At 42.3% G+C, this 21,514-nt stretch overlaps 1 protein-coding gene and 1 long non-coding RNA gene across 6 annotated transcripts in view; one reads left to right on the top strand and one right to left on the bottom strand.

The window, feature by feature from the left end:
- The window catches only part of CDH7 (cadherin 7), a 390,069-nt gene that overhangs the window by 206,753 nt on the left and 161,802 nt on the right, over positions 1–21,514 (bottom strand). The window contains exon 1 of one of the 4 annotated variants that reach the window (XM_033934195.1): positions 2,937–3,047. The exons of the other annotated variants lie outside the window; for them this stretch is intronic. The gene's annotated coding sequence lies outside the window, so the exon portion shown is untranslated. Of the gene's footprint in view, positions 1–2,936; positions 3,048–21,514 lie in introns of those variants that run through there. 4 annotated transcript variants of the gene reach the window in all.
- Positions 3,471–21,514, top strand: part of LOC117355515 — a 161,852-nt gene continuing 143,808 nt past the window's right edge. The window contains exon 1 of one of the 2 annotated variants that reach the window (XR_004538392.1): positions 3,471–3,576. This is a non-coding gene — a long non-coding RNA (uncharacterized LOC117355515). The remainder of the gene's footprint in view (positions 3,577–21,514) is intronic. The other variant, XR_004538391.1, reaches the window with a different exon arrangement.

Here is a 21,514-nt window from a genome sequence, read left to right as displayed (position 1 = left end):
AAATCATTATAACGCATACAAAGGACTTCATTATTATGCAAATTGAATAATGCAGCTTATGTTGAACTTTGCAAGCTGTGCTATTCATGGAAAAATAACACTAATTTTGAGATGCCAATGAGCATCAGGCCTCTAACATGCGGCCTTATATTCCAGGGTGTTGTAAAAGAGCCAATGTTTAATTTTGCTATATGGAACCACCCTACCCCGTCAGTGAATATCTTCCTATACCCTGGATCCTAGGAGAAGCTACCTATTTTCTCAAGACCTCCTGACTACCAGTCAAGAACCCTTTACCCCAGAACCCAAGACAAGCCCCCAACCCCTTGAACATTTCCCTAGGACCTACTTACTGGGAGTTTCCCTGGTTTCTAGTGGCTGGGGCATAAGGGATTCCCAGCTATCCATGGTTCATGTGTACCTCCTACTAGAAACCAATGAAACTCCATGTAAGTGTCTAGCGTGGAGGGTTTCATTGCTATATCAGGGATCAAGAGGAAGGGTAAGGAGTCAGAAAGGTGAAGGGTTGGATACCGATATCAAGGGGATTCAGGTAGATCAATTAGGTTGTGTTGGTTTTTGCACTTATCCCTTCATTTAGATGTAGAATCTAAACTGGGAGCTGGCACTTGTACTTGCCTCAGGGCAGGTACAAAAACTGAAGGGAATATTTTTTTTAAAAAACATAACTTCCACTGTACAATGAGAAAAACGAATCTATTTTTAGGGCACACTCACACTGTGCCGTAGCCATAACTTGTCCATACTCACAACTCAGGGAATATGTGCTTGCTAATAGCAGCTTTCTAAAATCACTGTGTGCATTCTAGACATATAAATGTTGTTATTTACACATCTAGATGCTTCTACAATGATCTCCTTAGTATAGCCTAAGTCCCCATCTCTATATTTCACTACACCTCCCACTAGGCTACTCCAGGAACTGCTTGTTGCTCTAATAGGTCTGTCCTTAACATCTGATGCTGTCATATAGGCAGGTATGTACTGTTTCATTCACATCTCTGGGGTATGGGAGAGGATCAGTGACCATTGGGGAGGGTGGAGGGGTCATGCCTTCATCCTTCCAGTGGTCTTCTGTTCAGTTTAGGCACCTTTTTGGCATTTATTTGTTGTTAATATAGGTCTAGCCCAAAACATCCATATTATTATTATTACACAGGTCAACAACAAAAAATATTGGTGCTTTGAGTTTTTGACCTGTTCCTGGGGTTATTTGGGGTGATGATATAGAAAATTACATTGGATAGACCACATCAGCTATAGCTTCTTAGCTATGGTATCCTTGCTTTTTATGCCTTTGGGATAGTAGAGTCAAATATGAACATTGTGCAAAAAAAGATTGGCCTCCAAGGGAATATAAGGTGGTTGGAGGACAAAATATAATCAATTAACCTTTGGTAGCATGAGATAGAATCATACTGCCACCACTACATATAAAGCTAGGCCTGATGAACCAATTTGTAAAGGCTCTGAATAAAGATGGGTAGTGCATGGGTAGCACATATGTTACTTGGACATACCATGGAAAAACTGAAGGCAGAGATTTTTGATGATCCACAGGTCAGACAACTTATAAATGACCCACATTTCATAGCATCAATAAATGAATCATGTGCCTAGTCTTCATTTGCTCTTGTTGTGAAAAACTTTCTTGGCAACAAGAAGACAAACAACTACAAATGCTCTTTCATTTCAACAGGCTTGGCTGTAACATGAGTGTTAAAGTCATTACCTGCACAGTCACTTAGATCACTTTCCAGAGAACTTTGGTGACTTAAGTGAAGAGCGAGATGAAAGATTTCACCAAGATATAAAAACAATGGAAGCCAGATACCCAGGAGGATGGGATGCACATATGATGGCAGACTTTTTTTTTTTTTTTTGCTTTATTTAATCTCTGCAACTCGTTAGCACAATATTATATTAAGTGCATCCAGTCTTCGAGATAATAGAGGCCTGTATAATAAGATCTAGACTTCAGTTAAGACTCCTGATGCAGGCCCTGTAGGCCGAAACACGAGTTGAGTCTTTATGTGAATGAATGAATGAATGAATAAATAAATCCTGTTGAGCACAGAGGTCGCCTTCACTGTTCTTTCCATTTTCTCCGGTGTGAGAAAGCATTTTCTCCTGTGTCTGTCACCTTGGATCTACACACCGCATAACACATACACAATCAAAATACTAATGATTACATATTTAAAAACTAGTTAATTATTAAGTATTTATGGTTAATTTGTCATCATATTTTTATGTACATAATCAATAGCATTTTGATTGTGTTATGCAGTGTGTGGATCCCTGACACAAGCAGGGTATGCCAAACATAACCATGTCAGGCTATCATGAATTTTTATTGGACAATTCAATAAATAATTGAGCCAAAGTGGTCTCTTGAGTTGTTCATCATTTTCTCACTGCTGTTTTTCTTCAACTGAGAGCCTGAGTTCAAATACTACTGACACTCCTTGTGACCTTGAGTAAATCAAATACAAATATAGACTGTAAGTTCTCATGGGACAAGAAAATGCCTGCTGTATTTGAGCATAACTTGTTCTGAATTACTTCTGAAAAGGCTCAAACTAAATAAAAATACATACCTTAATGCTACGCATATTAGGTTTCCCACATTAATTATTCCCAAAATGCAAGAGCTTGTTAGCATGCAAACACTTGAATATACATGTATATATCGCCTTGAATATATGATTGGGTGATCAATCAAATTTTAAATAAACTTGAACTTTCTCACACATTCCCTAAACTCAAATGTAGGCCACTAGAATGTCTCCCCAATCAAACCTGAAATACAAACCTCCAAGTTCAGATCTACATACTACATAACCCTATAGAAACCCTATTGAATAGTATCTTGTGGTATATCAAGCTAATAAATGATGAAATGATATCCTCACCTCCCACAAAGAAATCAGATGCCTTGGTCAGTGAGCCAATAGTCACCCCACACATTCTTGCTTCTTTCCCAAATTGAAATTGAGCCTCTGGATTCACAAGCACCAATCTCCTGAAATCAGCTGCAAATCCACTTGTATATTTATTAGAAGGGGGAAACTGGATTCCCTCATGGGAGCATGTTATGCCCATGGCTGGCAAGGGCATAGCAAGTGGTCACTTTGGCTATTAGGTGTGAATCTTCATGTCTGCTTGCTTTTTAGCTGACATCTGTGCCAAACAATTAGCAGCCTTACAGCTCACTTTCGTGAAAGCAAGTTGTTTATCAACCTGTATATATCTCTTGTAATGTTTTATGTCTCACCGAGAAGGGCCGAGGAAGGTTTCCCATGGTACTGCAATTAGGGAGGGCCTGAGCAGCACATTCCATCCAGGAGAGTTAGGAGATAAGGGAGACACCTGTTGTTGCTGTAGAAACAGCAGTGTCTGTGTGTGTGAAAATCCAGCACTTTCTGTGCTATAAAAGACTGAGAGGCACAGATTGGACTTTGAATCTTGCTGCAGCCTTGGGAACCGTGGGTTGGGTTTCTTCCAGATTGAACAGATTTCCGATCAATATTGGAAGGGGGTGTGCCAAACATGGTGAAGTACTTTGTTTAGTGTTTATATTTCTTGTACATTATCTGATATCTATCCATATTGCTTGGTATTATCTGATGTGTGTTCAATAAAGTAGCATATTACTCTGAAGCTTTGGTGGAGGTGACTCCTATATACCCTTGATATAGAAATATGTGGGTAATACAGAGCCCCAATACTATGTCTGAAATAGTGCCAATGGCACATGAAGGAAATAGTTCATTTAGCTTTCTTTGAATTTCTTTTTAGAAATCTTTTGGGTATTTGCATATTTATTATATTGACTGTGGCATGCAAGGGAATCTCCAAAAATAATAAAGTACAAGTGCAAATAGCATGTGTTTTTGTTCTTAATATATAACATAGATATTAGCTAAACCTTGTGTTAGTGCATATTTAATGTAAATTTAAATGTTAATACCAATTAATATGAGTGTATAGGTCCCTATGAAAGAAAAATAATCTTGTACATATAATAAGCTTTTCATAGAAGATATTCAAAAAACATTAAATGGTATAGGATAATTATAAAGAAAGTGTCCTCCAAAGTATACATGATGCACGTCATATTGACATACACAGCTTCCCAAATAGCAACCAACAAGCTACTAATACGTTATTTACATTAGTTTCGCCAAACCTCCTACTCTTGCCTGCCTACACAACTTAAGTGATCTACTTTCAAAAGATTTTGAACACAAACAAATAATAGGATTTTTAAAAAATCCCTTCAAATACTCTGTGCTTTAAGAACATAAGAACAAAAGCAGTGCCTCCGCCGGGTCAGACCATAGGTCCATCCTGCCCGGCAGTCCGCTCCCGCGGCGGCCCAAACAGGTCACGACCTGTCTGCATCACCAGAAGGGGCTCCCTTGCCACCTTGTTTTCTCATTTAAGTCCTATCTTCCCATCGTAGTCCTAACCCTCCGGTCTTGCACATGCACGACCTGTTGGGTTACTATACTTATTACCTGGTTAGCTTTCTATGCCTGTGTTACATCCCAGCATCTCTCTCAGTATCCCACGATCCCTTTATCCCTCAGGAATCCGTCCAATCCCTGTTTGAATCCCTGTACCGTACTCTGCCTGATCACTTCCTCCGGTAGCGCATTCCATGTGTCCACGACCCTTTGGGTGAAAAAAAACTTCCTTGCATTTGTTTTGAACCTATCTCCCTTCAGTTTCTCCGAATGCCCCCTCGTACTTGTTGTCCCCTTCAGTCTGAAGAATCTGTCCCTATCCACCCTCTCTATGCCCCTCATGATCTTGAAGGTCTCTATCATATCTCCCCTGAGCCTCCTTTTTTCCAGAGAGAAGAGCCCCAGCCTATCTAATCTCTCGGCGTATGGGCAGTGTTCCAGCCCCTTTACCAGTTTCGTTGCTCTCCTTTGGACTCTCTCAAGTACCGCCATGTCCTTCTTGAGGTGCGGCGACCAATACTGAACGCAGTATTCCAGATGTGGACGCACCATCGCTCGATACAATGGCATGATGACTTCCCGCATCCTGGTTGTTATGCCCCTCTTTATGATGCCCAGCATCCTGTTGGCTTTTTTCGAGGCTGCTGCGCACTGTGCAGATGGCTTCAGTGATGCATCCACCAGCACACCCAAGTCTCTCTCAAGTCTGCTGTCTCCCAACAATGCCCCCCCCAATTTGTAGTTGAACAACGGGTTCTTTTTCCCTATATGCATGACCTTGCATTTTTCCACGTTAAAGCGCATTTGCCATTTGTTTGCCCAGTCTTCCAGCTTGTCCAGGTCCCTTTGCAGGTCCTCACACTCCTCCCTGGACCTAACTCTACCGCACAGTTTGGTATCGTCTGCAAATTTTATAACCTCACACTTTGCCTCCTTTTCCAGGTCATTGATAAATATGTTGAAGAGTAACGGCCCCAGCACCGATCCCTGTGGCACACCGCTCGTGACTCCCCGCCAGTCAGAATATTGGCCCTTCACTCCGACCCTCTGCAGTCTACCCGACAACCAGTGCTCGATCCATCTGTGCACATCCCCTCCCACCCCGTGGTTCCACAGCTTCCTAAGCAGCCTTTCGTGTGGCACCTTGTCGAAAGCCTTTTGAAAATCGAGGTAAATGGTATAGGATCTACCTAAACATCTACCTAAACAGCCGCCTAACCCGAAACCTCTCAACTAGAGTAAGGAGAACCCAGACTCCATTCACCTACCCCTCACTCAAAGGCACAAAACGCAAAAAGCTATATGACAACCTACTTGCTACACAGGCCGCGAAAACTGACCCCACTATATCCAAGCTGCTGACCACAACAACAGACTACAAAGCGTTTCGAAAAGATATAAAAACCATACTATTCAAAAAACACATCCCAATATTATAATCTACCATCATCTTCTCTCCCTTCATAACCTACTGCAACTCACAACCAACTGCAACTTCGTCCCCATAGGCAACATCTAATCTAGCTGCATCGGGCGTAAAGCCAATTCATATCTAGAAACACAGTCTCCCCAAATACTGAAAAAATCAGATATAGCAACCTAGGAACAGACGATTTTTTGGTAACATAAGAATATGCGTTGTAATATTATGTAAAGTAACATAAGGTTATGCGTTGTAATATAACATAAGGTTATGCTTTGTAATATCATGTAATGTAAGTTATGCAATGTACTGGAATAATAAGGTAAAATAACATAAAATAACTCTACGTAAAGTCTTGTAAAGTTATGTAAGATAAATTATGTAAGATAAATTATGTAAACTTAATGCAAGTTATGCAAGCACGGTAAGGATAATGTAAAGTAACACAAAGTAACTCCACGTAAAGTTATGTAAAGTTATGTACGTAAAGTTATGTAAAGTTATGTACGAAAAGTTAAGTAAAGTTAGGTTTGCAAAGTTTGTAAAGTTATACAAATAATTGTATTGTCATCGCCTGGAAATGTCCAGCCATCTTCTAATGTAATCCGCTTAGAACCGCAAGGCACAAGCGGAATAGAAATCACTAATGTAATGTAATGTAATGTAATAAATGATGTCTATAGGTTCCCCATTGTCCACTCGACTGCTTATTCCCTCGAAGAAGTACAGAAGGTTCGTTAAGCATGACCTTCCCTTACAGAATCCATGCTGGCTTGTTCTCAGTAGGCCATTTCTCTCGATGTGCTCGCAAATACTGTCCTTGATCATAGCTTCCACCATCTTCCCTGTAATTGAAGTCAGGCTCACCGGCCTGTAGTTCCCGGGGTCACCCCTCGATCCCTTCTTGAAGATAGGTGTGACATTCGCCAATTTCCAGTCCTCTGGTACCTCTCCAGTTTTCAAGGATAGGTTGCAAACATGCTGGATTGTGCCCGCTATTTCTTGTCTTAGTTCCTTCAGAACCCTTGGGTGGATCCCGTCCGGGCCCGGCGATTTGCCGCATTTTAACCTGTCTATCTGTTTGAGGACATCCTCCTTACTTACCTCTATGTGTTCCAGTTTTTCAGCCTGTTCCCCGCTCATGAGTTCCTCTGAGTCCGGTATATTAGATGTGTCTTCTCTCGTGAAAACCGACAAGAAGAATGTGTTCAACCTCTCAGCTACCTGTTTATCCTCCTTAATCACTCCCTTCCTATCCCCATCGTCCAACGGCCCCACCTCCTCTCTTGCTGGTCGCTTCCCCTTTACGTAACTGAAGAATGCCTTGAAGTTTTTCGCCTCCCTGGCCAGCCCTTCTTCATATTTCCCTTTTGCTTTTCTAACCTCTCGGTGGCATTCCTTTTGGCATTTCCTGTGCGCCAGGTGATTTTCCTCCGTTGGGTCCTTTTTCCATCGCCGGAAGGATACTTTTTTGTCATTTATTGCCCTCTTTACTTCTGTTGAGATCCAAACCGGGTCCTTTGACCGCTTGTTCTTGCCGCCTTTTCTGAAACTGGGGACGTACTTTCTTTGTGCTTCCTGCAGGGTGTCCCTGAATAGGGTCCAGGTGCTTCCTACAGTCTCCATCCTAAGGATGTTTCTGAGCTTCCTCCCCACCATTTCCCTCATAGCAACATAGTTCCCTTTCCTGAAATTGAGCGCAGTCGTTGCGGTCCTCCTTCCTGTGGGTGTCCCCCTTTCTAATGTGAATCTGATCGCGTTGTGGTCACTGTTGCCTAGTGGTCCTCCCACTTCTACCCCTCTTGCAGGCCCCCCTAATCCGTTTAGGATGAGGTCAAGAGTAGCATTCCCTCGCGTCGGTTCCCTGACTAGTTGCTCCATGAAGCAGTCCCTCACAGCTTCTACAAATCCTGTTTCCCTGTCTAGTGCAGTTGGAGTGACCCATACTCCAGTCAATCCCCGGGTAGTTGAAGTCCCCCATCACTGTTACACTTCCAGTCCTGCATTCTTGTCTCAGTTCAGCTTCCAAGTCGTGTCCGACTCCTTCCGGTGTACCAGGTGGGCGATAGTATAGCCCCAGTTTTATGACTGCACCCTTGTTTCCCGGCAATTTGACCCATAGCGATTCCAGCCCCTCTGCCTTCTTTGCCATATCCATCCCGACCGAGTAGATAGAGTCCTTTATATATATTGCTATGCCTCCCCCCTTCTTGTGTGTCCTGTCCCTCCTGTAGAGCTTGTACCCCGGCAGTGCCACATCCCATTGATTCTCCTCTGTCCACCATGTTTCTGTAATTCCAATTATATCCAGGTCTTCCCCCTTGGCCACGACCTCTAGTTCACCCATCTTGGCCATGAGGCTTCTTGCATTTGCGTACAAGCACCGCAGGTCCCGTCGTTTTTCCTCCACCTCTGTATTTACCTGGGCCGCCTCCCCTTGAACTTCGGTCAGTTCTCCTGTTCCCTGTGCTTCTGCTTTGCTCTCAGCCTTTACCCTCGTAGCTTTGCCCTCAGCCTTTACCCTCGTAGCTTTCGGTTTCCCCACATTCCCTCCACCCCACTTCCCCGCTTTTCCTCTGGGTTTTCTAGCCCTATCGGCCCCCTCCTGGGCTATCATCCCTTGAGCCTCCGTCTGATCCCCTTCGCCTTGTGGCACCCCTATATTGCCCTCAGCTTCAGCCCTTGTGCCACCCAGTCTCCTTGTGTCTCCATGCCCCTTAGTCTCCTCCCAGCAAGCTCCCTTTACCTGATGTTTCCCTCGCTGTCTGATCATAAGATCCGCCGGTCTATTTACTTCCTCCTTGCAGTCAGCCCGTTCAGCATCTGTTCTGGATACTGTTGTCCGAAGCGTCAACCTCAGATCAGCTGTCGGCTTTCCCCCTCTCCTCAGTTTAAAGCCCTCTCGATCTCCTTCCTCACATTGGCTGCCAGTAGCCTAGTTCCTGCTGTGCTCAGGTGCAGGCCGTCCCGCCGGTAGAGCTTACTCTTTCCCCAGAACGAAGTCCAGTTCCTCACAAAGTGAAAGCCCTCCTCCTGGCACCATCTCCTCAACCATGCATTCACAGCCTGGAGGTCTGCCTGCCTCTTTGCATCTGCTCTCGGTACAGGCAGGATCTCTGAGAATGCTATCCTCCGGGTACTCCGCTTCAGCTTTCGTCCCAGGACCCTGAACTGGTCAGTCAGTGTGGCCATGCTGAAGTTCCTCCGACTTACATCATTTGTTCCGACGTGGATTATCACCGCAGTCTCCTCTGTCTCTGCTCCGTCCAGGATCCTCTCGATCCTATCAGTGACGTCTCGTGTCTTGGCCCCTGGGAGACAAGTCACCAGCCGGTCCTCCCTTCCTCCAGCTACGTGACTGTCAACCTCTCTCAAGATCGAGTCTCCCACTACAATAGCAGACTTCCCTTTCCTCAGCAACCTCCTCTGTCTCAGGTCCGTGTCCTCGGTGTAGTGCGGTGTCTCTCCCTCGGGGTCCCAGTGAGTAACGGTCTCCTCCTCTTGCGCGGTTCCTCCGCTAGGTCCTTCCCCGGAGTCGCCTTGTGGATCCTGGGTCTCGTCTGCCGACATCCGTCTGTGCAGCTGCTGGTCCTGTTCCTCCACCTTCCTCCTATAGGCCTCCTCGATGAATCTCTCGAGGTCCCTCACCTGGTCCACAGTGGGGCCTTCTCCGTCTGTGTCCTTGGTTGACCAGCTCGTTTCCTCCGTGTTGCGCAGTTCCTCCAGTTCCTGGACCCTGACCCTCAATCTGCCGACCTCCATCCTCAGGCTTTCCAGTTCCTGACACCGACTGCATATGTACTCCCGCCTTCCCAAGGGGAGGTAGTCGTACATATTACACTCTGTGCAGTATACCGGAAAGTACCTCTGGGATCCTGGGTCCTCCATCGCTCTCTTGAGGTGCTGGTTTGCTCCTGCTGTGGTAAGAGAGAGAGAAAAGAGAAAGAAAGTAGATTACTTGGTTCTGGTTCCCTTGCAAGGCTCCTTCGCAAAACCGCTCTCGCTAAGGCGAGCGCCTTTGCCGCTCGCCTTCGCCGCGCGCCGAACGGCTTGGCGCCGTTGGCTCCCTTCTTCTTAAAGGGGAGCCCGGGCTCCGATGCGACCTATGACGCGGTGAGGGGGCGGAGCTATCTCTCACCGGTCCTCCTGACTGCTCTGGCTTCCTCTCCTGCCTCTCCTGCCCTGCAAAGAAAAAACAAAAACAGAAACGGAAGAGTAAAGGCAGAAACCGCCGAGGTCTGCCTCGTGCCCTGGCTTCCCTTCTTCTTAAAGGGGAGCCCGGGCTCCGATGCGACCTATGACGTGGTGAGGGGGCGGAGCTATCTCTCGCCGGTCCTCCTGCCTGCTCTGGCTTCCTCTCCTGCCTCTCCTGCCCTGCAAAGAAAAAACAAAAACAGAAACGGAAGAGTAAAGGCAGAAACCGCCGAGGTCTGCCTCGTGCCCTGGCTTCCCTTCTTCTTAAAGGGGAGCCCGGGCTCCGATGCGACCTATGACGCGGTGAGGGGGCGGAGCTATCTCTCGCCGGTCCTCCTGCCTGCTCTGGCTTCCTCTCCTGCCTCTCCTGCCCTGCAAAGAAAAAACAAAAACAGAAACGGAAGAGTAAAGGCAGAAACCGCCGAGGTCTGCCTCGTGCCCTGGCTTCCCTTCTTCTTAAAGGGGAGCCCGGGCTCCGATGCGACCTATGATGCGGTGAGGGGGCGGAGCTATCTCTCGCCGGTCCTCCTGCCTGCTCTGGCTTCCTCTCCTGCCTCTCCTGCCCTGCAAAGAAAAAACAAAAACAGAAACGGAAGAGTAAAGGCAGAAACCGCCGAGGTCTGCCTCGTGCCCTGGCTTCCCTTCTTCTTAAAGGGGAGCCCGGGCTCCGATGCGACCTATGACGCGGTGAGGGGGCGGAGCTATCTCTCGCCGGTCCTCCTGCCTGCTCTGGCTTCCTCTCCTGCCTCTCCTGCCCTGCAAAGAAAAAACAAAAACAGAAACGGAAGAGTAAAGGCAGAAACCGCCGAGGTCTGCCTCGTGCCCTGGCTTCCCTACTTTGGAAATTTGATAAAACATACTTCAGTGAGTTATTGGAACAAAAATAAGTCCCTTTAGAATCAAAGATACAGTATTTTGGAAATTTGGCAATGGACTACTTTGTTTTGTTTTGTTTTTTTCATCTGACACTTGACTATATAGAGCAGAGGTCAGCAATCCTAGTACAGTAAAACCTTGGATTGCAAGTAACTTGGTTTGCAAGTGCTTTGCAAGACAAGCAAAACATTTTATTAAATTTTAACTTGATATACAAGCAGTGTCTTTTGCAATATAAGTACATACAGTATACTGTCACAAACACTCGTCAGAGTGGAGCTACACTGTGACAAACCTTCTGTTCTGGCGTGTCCCCTGTGACCAGGGGTATCTTCAGGACTTTTGATGGACCCTAGGAAACTGCCTAGGTCTGGGAGAAAACAAGGTAAGTACTGGTTTCAAGTTACCACAACTCAGACCAAGTTATTCAAGAAAGAATAATGGATTTATTCTGACCTTAGCAGTCCAAAAGGTATGACATCAAGGCAAATATCTGTAGCATTTCACTCAAAAACAAATTCAGTTTCAAAGGAAAAATAAAAATAGAAAAGAAAAACACATATAGAGTGACTTGCCTGAGTTCTTGCAGTATGGTTCAGCAATGAATTTATATTGGTATTCAAGACATAATCCAAAACTTCCTCTCAGCAGTATTTGTCTCAGAAGTTTGAAGGATAGATTTTCAGCATTCATATAAAGTACATCTTCCATGTCACAAACCTGTAGATTTCTTATCTTCTTCCACTCTCAGATTTATGGACTTCCTAAACTGTCCCTTCTACTACACAGTCCCTCATATTAGGAACCAATGATCCAACTCCTACATCCCTTCTCCCCCATCAAACCTGTAATCTATCTCTTCCCCTTTCCTTCTCTTGCTAAATCTCCCATTTCTCCCATCATGAATCTCATGTCATTAGTGGTAAATTCAACTGAGTGGAATGGCCATGTGAGGTGGGCACTTTGGCCCTCTTCTAACAAACTGTGATAGCAGTTTTTAGTGCAGGGAGCCACGCTCAATGACCCACACTGCTCCCAACGCTCATTAAGTTCCTATGAGCATCAGGAGCAGCACGGATCATTCTGCGTGGCTCCTCGCGCTAAAAACTGCTATCACAGTTTTACAGAAGAGGGCCTTAGTTCACAGTCCATATTCATTTCTTAGTGCTGAACACTATGACACTAACATGAAGTCCACTGTGAAAAAAGAAGAATGAAATAAAGACTCATTGGGAAGGAGGGAAAACAAAAAGGAACTGATGTTCAGCTTTCTCTATCTTGTGAGGTCATATCAAGGCTCTTCTGTAAAGAGATGTTGCAGGTTTTTAATGCTTTTCCAAAAATTATCACCAACCACTGAATGTAAAATATCTTGCTGATAAATTTCATTTTGAAAAGAATGATGCATACAAAAAGGGAAAGAGATGAAATGCACCTGTCACATTATTGGGGATGTATAGGCAGATAATTTGCATTTCCTTTCCTTTTATTTTGTTTTTCATTGTATCATGTTCATTATTTTGGAACGTATGAGCTATTACTTAATAGTGTTTATAATTTAGAAATAACAAACACTAGTACACACAAACTCACCGATAGACACGTGCGATCTCTCGGAGAGAAAGAGATAATGGTTACTGCAGATGGGCAGACTAGATGGGCCATTTGGCCCTTATCTGCCATCATGTTTCTGTTTCTATAAAAAGCACTAAAAATTATGCACACAAATTTGGGAATGTGCCCAATTTGCACATTCAAATTGATTGCATAACAAGCCAATGATTGTCATTAATTGGGATCTTAGGAAGCAATTATGGGTGCTAATTAGTTTAAATTATGGGTGTAAATTTAGGCACAGGATCCACAGGTATGGAAACGAGACTTTTTTTTAATAATGGACATTTTCCCTGCTTCTACTTTCAACGTTTAAGGCCTTAGGCCAAAAGGGGACTTGGACGTATTTTTATTATTATTATGCCCCTCTAAACCTTCAATTTCCTTATTTGAATAAAGCTCAGAAGAATATAAAGCTGTGTAAAAATTTAAAAGTTGTTTCAAAATATTTCCATTTTATGAGTGAGTTTTACCCTTCTCATCTTTAATCACAACAATTTTTACTTTCCTTTTTTTTTTTTTTTTGCTTTAAGATAGTTAGCCAATAATCTTCCCGCTTTATTTGAGTTTCCATAATACAGTGCTTTTTGAGAAAGCAAATCTTTCCTGACCAACTGTGAAGAAATCTCAATATATTTATATTTAGCTTTTAAGAAGGCCTGTAGAGTAATATGTTCCCATTTTGCTGGTAATTTTGCCTCCAATTCCTTAATATCTTGTTCCAAATTAGAAAATTCCTTTTTAAGTTGTTTCCTAACATGTGCCGCATATGAAATGATCTGCCCCCGCATGGTAGCTTTAAAAGCATCCCACAATGTTTCTAATGAGATTTCCTCTGAGACATTAATTTGAAAATATTCCTTCATCTTTAATTGAAGTTCTTTAAGAAATTTTGAATCCGTAAGCAATGTATTATTAAATCTCCACACAGGTCTATTAGAATCTTGTTCATCAAACCTAAATTCAATCCAAACACCACCATGATCTGACATAACAATTTGATCTATGTCAACTTTTGTTATGTGTTGTAGTAATTGATCTGAAACAAAAATCTGTTCGTGAGAATGATTTGTGAACATGGGAGCAAAACAAAAACTCCTGAGCATTAAAATGAAGGATCCACCATATGTCTTTAAAACCACAAGATTGTACCATATTATCCAAATCCATTGACTTAATTATACTACTGGGATTTTTGTCCGCCAATAGATCCATAACAGCATTAAAGTCCCCCACTACTACTACTTTAGAAGCAGCCAGTGGTAATATCAGTCCCTGAAAAGATTTGAAAAATTCAACTTGATTGGAATTAGGGGCAGCACCAAAGTTTTATTCCCCGAGCTCATATCCACATGAACCCATCTTCCTGAGGGATCTGAAGCAATTAAATTAAATACAGCCGAACATCTTCTATGGACCAGAATAGCTACCTCCGCCTTCTTCCCTACAGCAGGATCAAAAAAAACCCCAATGCTTTACCCATTCTTCTTCCATTTTCCTTGACTCTATATCAGACAAGTGTGTCTCTTGTATAAAATATATATCCACATTCTGTTGTTTCAAAAAATTAAGCATTTTTTTTTCTGTTTAATTGGGTGATTAAGCCCATTAACATTCAATGAAAAGATTTTAAAACTCATTATTAATTATACCAATCTGAACTATAGAATGTAATCCCACATTTCCTTTACCCAATATTCATACTACAAAACATTCTATCAATTTCCCTTTAAACATATAATAAGGTAAAAGTAGTCCTCACATCCAGGGTCCCCCTATGAACCCCTTCTCCCTCTTACCCCAAGCCCCTCCCATAAATACTCTCCTAAACTTGGTTACGTTCATGACAGCTAGCTACTACCCCCTCCCCAGAGACTCTATAACTCCCCAACCCAAATCCCCTAAAGTATAATTTTTATTATTAGACTATTATAATATTCTGTCAACCACAATAAACAATGGGTAAATAAATGAATTCATTTACTATAGAAATCAGGAACCCCTTTAGCAATAAATTAAGTAATTAATTACTTAAGCAATTAATTTATTAACCAATTTATATCTTAATATTAACCTTTTCCTATCGTGTGTCCCAGATGACGGGACATTCCAAAAATGTCGTTGCCATCATGGATAAACAGTCTGTATGGGCTAATAAAGAGCCAGTAACACAAAATATTTGAATTTACAGACTTATGACTTATTTACATTATCTTTACAATAGCCGTAAATGATAACGGTGAATAATACAAAACTTTGCTAAAATAATTCAGATTGGAACCAGCGTAACGTAAAATTTATTACGAAAGGAAAAGGTTAACCTATTATCATAATATACTATATAATTTGTAAAACATATTAATTAAATAAAACAGTTAAATTCATTTAACAACTCATAACAGTATACCCCTGTCCCTACCACAGCAATGCATAGTCAAAAATCATAAAAATAAGAAATTTATTAATATCATTATAGCACTTAACTTTAAAATATATGTATTTATATTAAAATATGCTTTCCTCATTCATAGCAAAAAACAAACATACCATCCTACCATTCATGCATTTCACCTTTTATCATATCCTATTAACTTTAAATAATATACTTTGCACTCCAAAGTAGTTAAAAATTAGCATCACAGTAATCATAGAATTACCACCCCCTCCAACCCCATTCACACTTATATTCATTCATTCAAATAGCATACCTTTAAAACTTCCTTATACTTGCTTAATTCAAAAATATTTTAACTCATTTACCATTCATACTTCTAGAATATTCAAAAATATTAGCCCTAAACCCCCTTCAATCATTCAAAAAACCATACTAGCTTTTAGGCACTCCACATATCCGGGTAAAATTGACTACCATCCCCATCATAAATAATCTCACATAAATATAAAGCTGTTACCTTCACAAAAGATCTAGACAATGACCCAGCCCCTGAACTGTCCCCCTAATTAGCATGAGCAGTAAATATATATCCTATGTTATTTCTCAAGTTGCTCTATATACTACTGTAGTTTAACAGATGCATACAGAAACAGCCTTGGGAATCCCTAGGGGTTATCAAGACATGCAGGACACTTTTGGGACTGGGGCTACCCTCAAACTGGCCTGGTATACATGTCACTATAACCCACCCAAAACCCACCATATCCACATAAAATGACATCTGCAGACATAAATACTATTGTGGTGTACAGGTGGGTACAGTAAGCCTCGGAGGGATCATCATACAATATAAATAATTAGGTACTCTTAAGTATGTTCTCTAACTGCCCCCATCAGGCTCACAATCTAACTGTGGTGCCTGGGTGAAATGGAGTGTTAAGTGAGTTCCCCAGAGTCACAGGGTGCAGGCTGGGATTGAACTCACAACCTCAGGGTGCCGAGGCAGCAGCTCTAAACACTAGGCCACTCTCTTCCCTAAACAGTGTGAGGTTAGGGGGGTGAGGTTAGGGGGGCCTTGGAGGCTTCCCCCCCCCCACACACACACACCCAGTCCTCCACCAAACTACAACACCCATCAAATGGCTAGCAGAGATGCTGGTGCCTTGACAGCCAAAGAAATTAACTGCTGAGCCATTCCTCTCCTCCTTGTGCTGCTGCAGTAAAGAACAAGCCAGCTGCATGTCTTCAGCTACAAACACCAGAATTCCTTACACTGGGATTCTTCATGTACACCACGGTCTTGCTACATACTGCAGCCAAACAAGTAGAAGGGGAGTAGCTTGGTAGCAAATTTCTCATGCTGGTGAGTCTGTGGCCTCCCCATCAGCCATTTTATGGGTACTATGGTTGGAGAGGTACTAAGCCTAAAGTGGAGGGGGACAGGCCCCCAAGACCACCGCCTCATGGCTATGCCATTTGTTAAGACGTGTCACACTTTAGAAAAAGGGAACTGTGTTAAATAAATAAACCAGTCAGCCAGCTACCAGCCTTCCCTGTACAACCTTCACAGGTTACAGCGCTGCAAACACAGCATTCGTCAGTCTAGAATATAATCATTTTGAACTAAAAAAAGATACACTGTCCATCAAGTTCAGGTTTGTTGAAACTCCATATTACTATACTGTGCTGAACTTGGTATGCAGGAAATAATCCTGAGCACAGTGAACAATTTCTGTTTAGGAAATGCTTTGTTAAACTCAAAAAAGCCAATGATACGTGACTGGAGAGCACTTCATGACAATTTAACATTAAAGGTGCACTGGTGAAAAATAAATGTGAAATTGGATTGTCAAAGAAGAAGAACAGTTATATACATCACACTTTTTCACACAACTATTTTTTTAAAATGTAATTTTGGAATGAAAATGTTTATGACACAGGCTAATGACTATATCTGGTTTTGATTCTAATAACATTTGCATTCACACTCCGTCACCATCCTTTAACTTATATTAATAACCATTCAATTACTAAACAACAAATTACTTATGCCATAAAGTTTGGCCGCAGCTTTATTTAAACCTTTTAATTTAGTTAACAAACATAATCAACTTCAATCACATTTCCCACAATCCAATGCAGCTATCCCAACCCCTTTTTCCCTCCTCCCAATGAGCTATTCGGTCATGAAACTAGCTCATCCATACTTGGCAAACCTTGCCAGTTCGCAATATCATGACTCATGGTAACGTTAGGTCACGACTCCCACTCATGGCAGTGACGCTCACAAGTGCTCCCTTTTTGTCATCCCCCAAGTTGAACATGAACTCCATACCCCCAGCCATATAACTTTCCCCACAATTCCTCAAATTACACACCCACACAGACAAAAGCTGCTACCATCCCACCCCATCTCCCACATTATCCCATTTAGACAACAATTCTTCCACCACTTCCCCAAATTCCACAAACCACAAGGATGGGTGGGCGGGCAACACCTCATATGCTCTTTCTCCACACTCGCCCGTCCCAACTCGCTTCCCACCCGACTAATATGCCATCCGCCAAAATAATTTTCCACACACCACAACCAATCAAAGCTTACCAAACACCACCCAATCACAACCATTCACACATCACTACTTCTCCACCTCACAACAACCTTGTTCCACCAATCAACCTTCACAGCTCATCTCACACCTCCTTTCACCTTATCTTTCCTTCTACTATTACCTCCCCTCCTCCCTGTCCCCTAGTAAATCCCTACCTTATAATTATGGAGCCAGGACTCAGCAAATGTTATTACCCACCAGTAATTGACCTGGTGGGTCAATTCTATTCACAATCATATTTGATAAAAGAAAAAATAAACACTAAAGAGTTCAAAATCTCTCAATTACAGGTTAGTTATTAAAAATAAATGGTCACATTGTATCTTAGATCCTTAGCCTACTTTCATTTCATGACCAGTTAGACATAAAGGGATCCTTTTACTAAGGTATGCTAATCGATTTAGCGTGTGCTAATTGATTTGGCACACGCTAAATGCTAAGGCGCCCATAGAATATAATGAACACCTTAGCATTCAGCGCATGCTAAATCAGTTAGCGTGCCTTAGTAAAGGACCCCAAAAGAGAGGCATTTCAATAAGATATCTAAATCCGATTTGAGATGTTTCAGGATTAACATTAAAAAATCCAGGAGAGAAAATGTCCATTTTCAAAACAGAAAAACATCTATGTTTTTGTTTCGAAAATGGCCATTTCCTAGATGTGTTTATCTTCAGTGTTGAGTAGTGGCTCGTGGCCAGCGCTGGTTATGGGACGGAAATGGGAATGGATGTTAGGACATGATAAGTGCAGTATTTTTTGTGAAGTTTTTCTACAAAAGGCCAGTTTTTCGTATGATTCTGGGTAATTCTAGTTAGATACAAACATCTGTGTCAGTTAAGGACCACGCCCAAGTAGAAACGTACGAAAAACGGGTGAATAAAAGTCTGAATAATAATGTAGCTAAGGCCAGAGAAAAATATACTAAGGATTAATATAAGGGAAAGCATAATAATATCTGTTTATGTACTTTGCTGTTGAGCCAAATCATGATGGAAATCATGATTACATGATTACATAGAATCCAGTTTGGGTTCTTTGTGTGTACTATATCTGTCCTGTCTTCAGCCACCATCTTGGGCCAGTGAATAATATTCTGTCTTTGTCCTCTCTGAGTTATCCCGCTCCCAGCAGCGTGGTGTTAAGTAATACCACATGTACTGTAGACTGGCTAGGAAGATCAAGTGTCCTAAACTAAGAGATAAAATGCATTAAGTATGAATGTGTGCAAGGGGCCCCGAATGAACGAAGGAATGATTGATATGAGAGATATATGAAAGAATGGTGTGTACTTAAATTCTAATATTTTATATATTTTAAACCTGAAGAAACACTAAGGAAAATCCTGAGGCAACATCTGGGAGTAATTAGAGTCAGAGACTGTTGCTTCAGTCTCCAGCATAGGAAGGGGGGGCATTGGAAGCCCATGCTTATCACTGTGTGTAACATGAAGCTGTCAGCTTTCCTCTTCCAGACTAAGGTTTCTGTGTAAGGCCATGCAATTTGAATCTGTCAGCTTAGGAAGAGAGTTTTTCCTTTAGGGCTGAGAATTTCTCAGCACCATGTTAATAATTGTAGAATTCTTTTGCATAATGTTATAATATTAATTCAGAAATAAAAAGTAATTTTCTGAAACTTTGTCTAACTTTTAAATGTGGAGGAATGTTTCTTTGTCCAACTTTAAGACCACCCATAGGATTGTTATTGGTTGATTATGATGATGATGTCACCGAAAAGCCAACAGTATATAATAGAAATTCTGGAGCTAGAAAAACGAGACCGTTAGGAGAAGGCCAGCATTTTGGCCACTATTAACGATCTCCCATTAGTGCAACGTTAAGCAATGATGCTGTTCTTTTGATCTAATAATGGAAAAATAGAAACAATAATTCAATAAATCTTGGTTATAATTTTGAAAAACCTTGCGCTGGTGTCATTTTGCATGTATTATTGTTTTCAGACCTGAAGCTTTCACAAAGGCGTTGATGTCCCTTGCTCAATGTGTCTATCTTTTTGAACCATTTTTGAAAATAAAGTCCAAATGAAAAACATACAAAAACAGCCAATGGGAATAATTGTTTGGCAAACAACATATATAATCATTAGTTAACAGACAAGGAAATGAAACACCAACGGATATGATTTGGAACTCCTTTCAAGATTTAGAATGCAATAATTACATCAAATTATACAACAAGCACACTAAATCGTACTGTGTTTTGGACTCCTGCCCCCCAGAAATTATGAAAACAACCTCATTAGACTTTAAACTAACATTGTTGAATCATTTGACCGAAAATTTTAAAAATGGAAAATTCCCTACTAATAACGACCTCATTATAATAACCCCAATTCCCAAAAATCGTAAAGAATCACTAGCATTAGTAACCAACTACAGACCAGTAGCATCCATTCCATTTTTTATAAAAATCATGGAAGGATTAGTACACACCCAATTGATGGAATATCTTGATCAGTTCTCTCTCTTACATGAAACTCAATCTGGTTTCAGACCTTTGTTTAGCACTGAGACAGTAATTGCAGCCATCTTGGATAATCTACGCTCCTTGTTTAGCAGGGGCCTTAATGCACTGATTATGCAATTTGATATGAGGTCTACCTTTGACTTAGTAGACTATGGGAAATTGTTACAATGCTTAGATGCAATTGGTATCAGAGGAGAGGTGTTAAACTGGTTCTGAGGCTTCCTTATGTCCCGAACCTATCAAGTTCATTTTAATTACAATCTCTCAGATACCTGGAGTAACCCAACTGGCGCCCCACAGGGGTCACCACTATCCCCATTGCTTTTCAATGTTTACATGTCATCATTAGGTGCGCAACTGTCCCAACTAGAGATAAAATTATTCAGTTACGCAGATGACTTTACGATCATCATCCCATTCGCCACCTCTCTCTCAGAAGTTACTCCCATGGCAACAGAAGTACTAAATTCGATGGAACAATGGATGACTGAATTTAGACAGAAGCTTTATTCAGAAGAAACAAAATTCTTTGTAGCTTCGTCACACCCACTAGATACTGAAACACCACTGTGCATCAACAAATTTAGTTATCCTGTTCAACCCACTATGAAGGTTCTGGGCGTAATGCTTGATCAGGGCCTAACCATGAAAGACCAGGTGGAATCTTTGATTTAAAAGGGTTTTTTTACTCTCTGGAAACTTCAGTCAATTAGAGCATATTTTGATGCATCATCATACTGAGCCAACTGGATTCCTACAATATCACCTATCTGGCAATTTCTCAGAAGAATATGCAGCAATTACAACTAATGAAAAATGCGGCAGTCAGGCTGATATTTGGGTTAAAGAAGTTCGATCATATAACTCCCTCCTACCGACTCCTGCATTGGCTGCTGATGGAGGCATGTGTGAAGTTTAAATTTGGCTGTTTTTGCTTTAAGGTACCGTATTTGCCGGCGTATAAGACGACTTTTCAGTACCTTAAAATCCTCCCCAAAGTCGGGGGTCGTCTTATACACCGGGTACTGTTTACTAGAGAGCTGCACGGGAACGGGGACGACGGGAATCCCGCGGGACCCGCGGGCATCCCGCGGGTTCCCCCTTTGGGTCACGGGGATCCCATGGGGACGCCCCTAGGGTCGCGGGGATCCCGTGGGGACACCCCCTAGGGTCGCGGGGATCCCGTGGGGACACCTCCGAGGGTCACGGGGTTCCTGCGGGGCTGGATGTACTCAGTCGCGCAGCTCTTCTCCCTACCTTCTCTGCTTGCAGCACAGAGCCGAACGGAAGTCTTCCCGACGTCAGCGCTGACGTCGGAGGGGAGGGAGGGCTTAAACAAAGCCCTCCCTCCTTCCGACGTCAGCGCTGACGTCGGGAAGACTTCCGTTTGGCTCTGTGCTGCAGGCAGTGCAGGTAAGGAGGAG

The sequence above is a fragment of the Geotrypetes seraphini genome, chromosome 2 (genome assembly GCF_902459505.1).
Source record: "Geotrypetes seraphini chromosome 2, aGeoSer1.1, whole genome shotgun sequence".
NCBI classification, from domain to species: Eukaryota; Metazoa; Chordata; class Amphibia; order Gymnophiona; family Dermophiidae; genus Geotrypetes; species Geotrypetes seraphini.
Note: the sequence above shows the minus strand (reverse complement) of the source record. Positions and strands in the feature narration are given on the sequence as shown.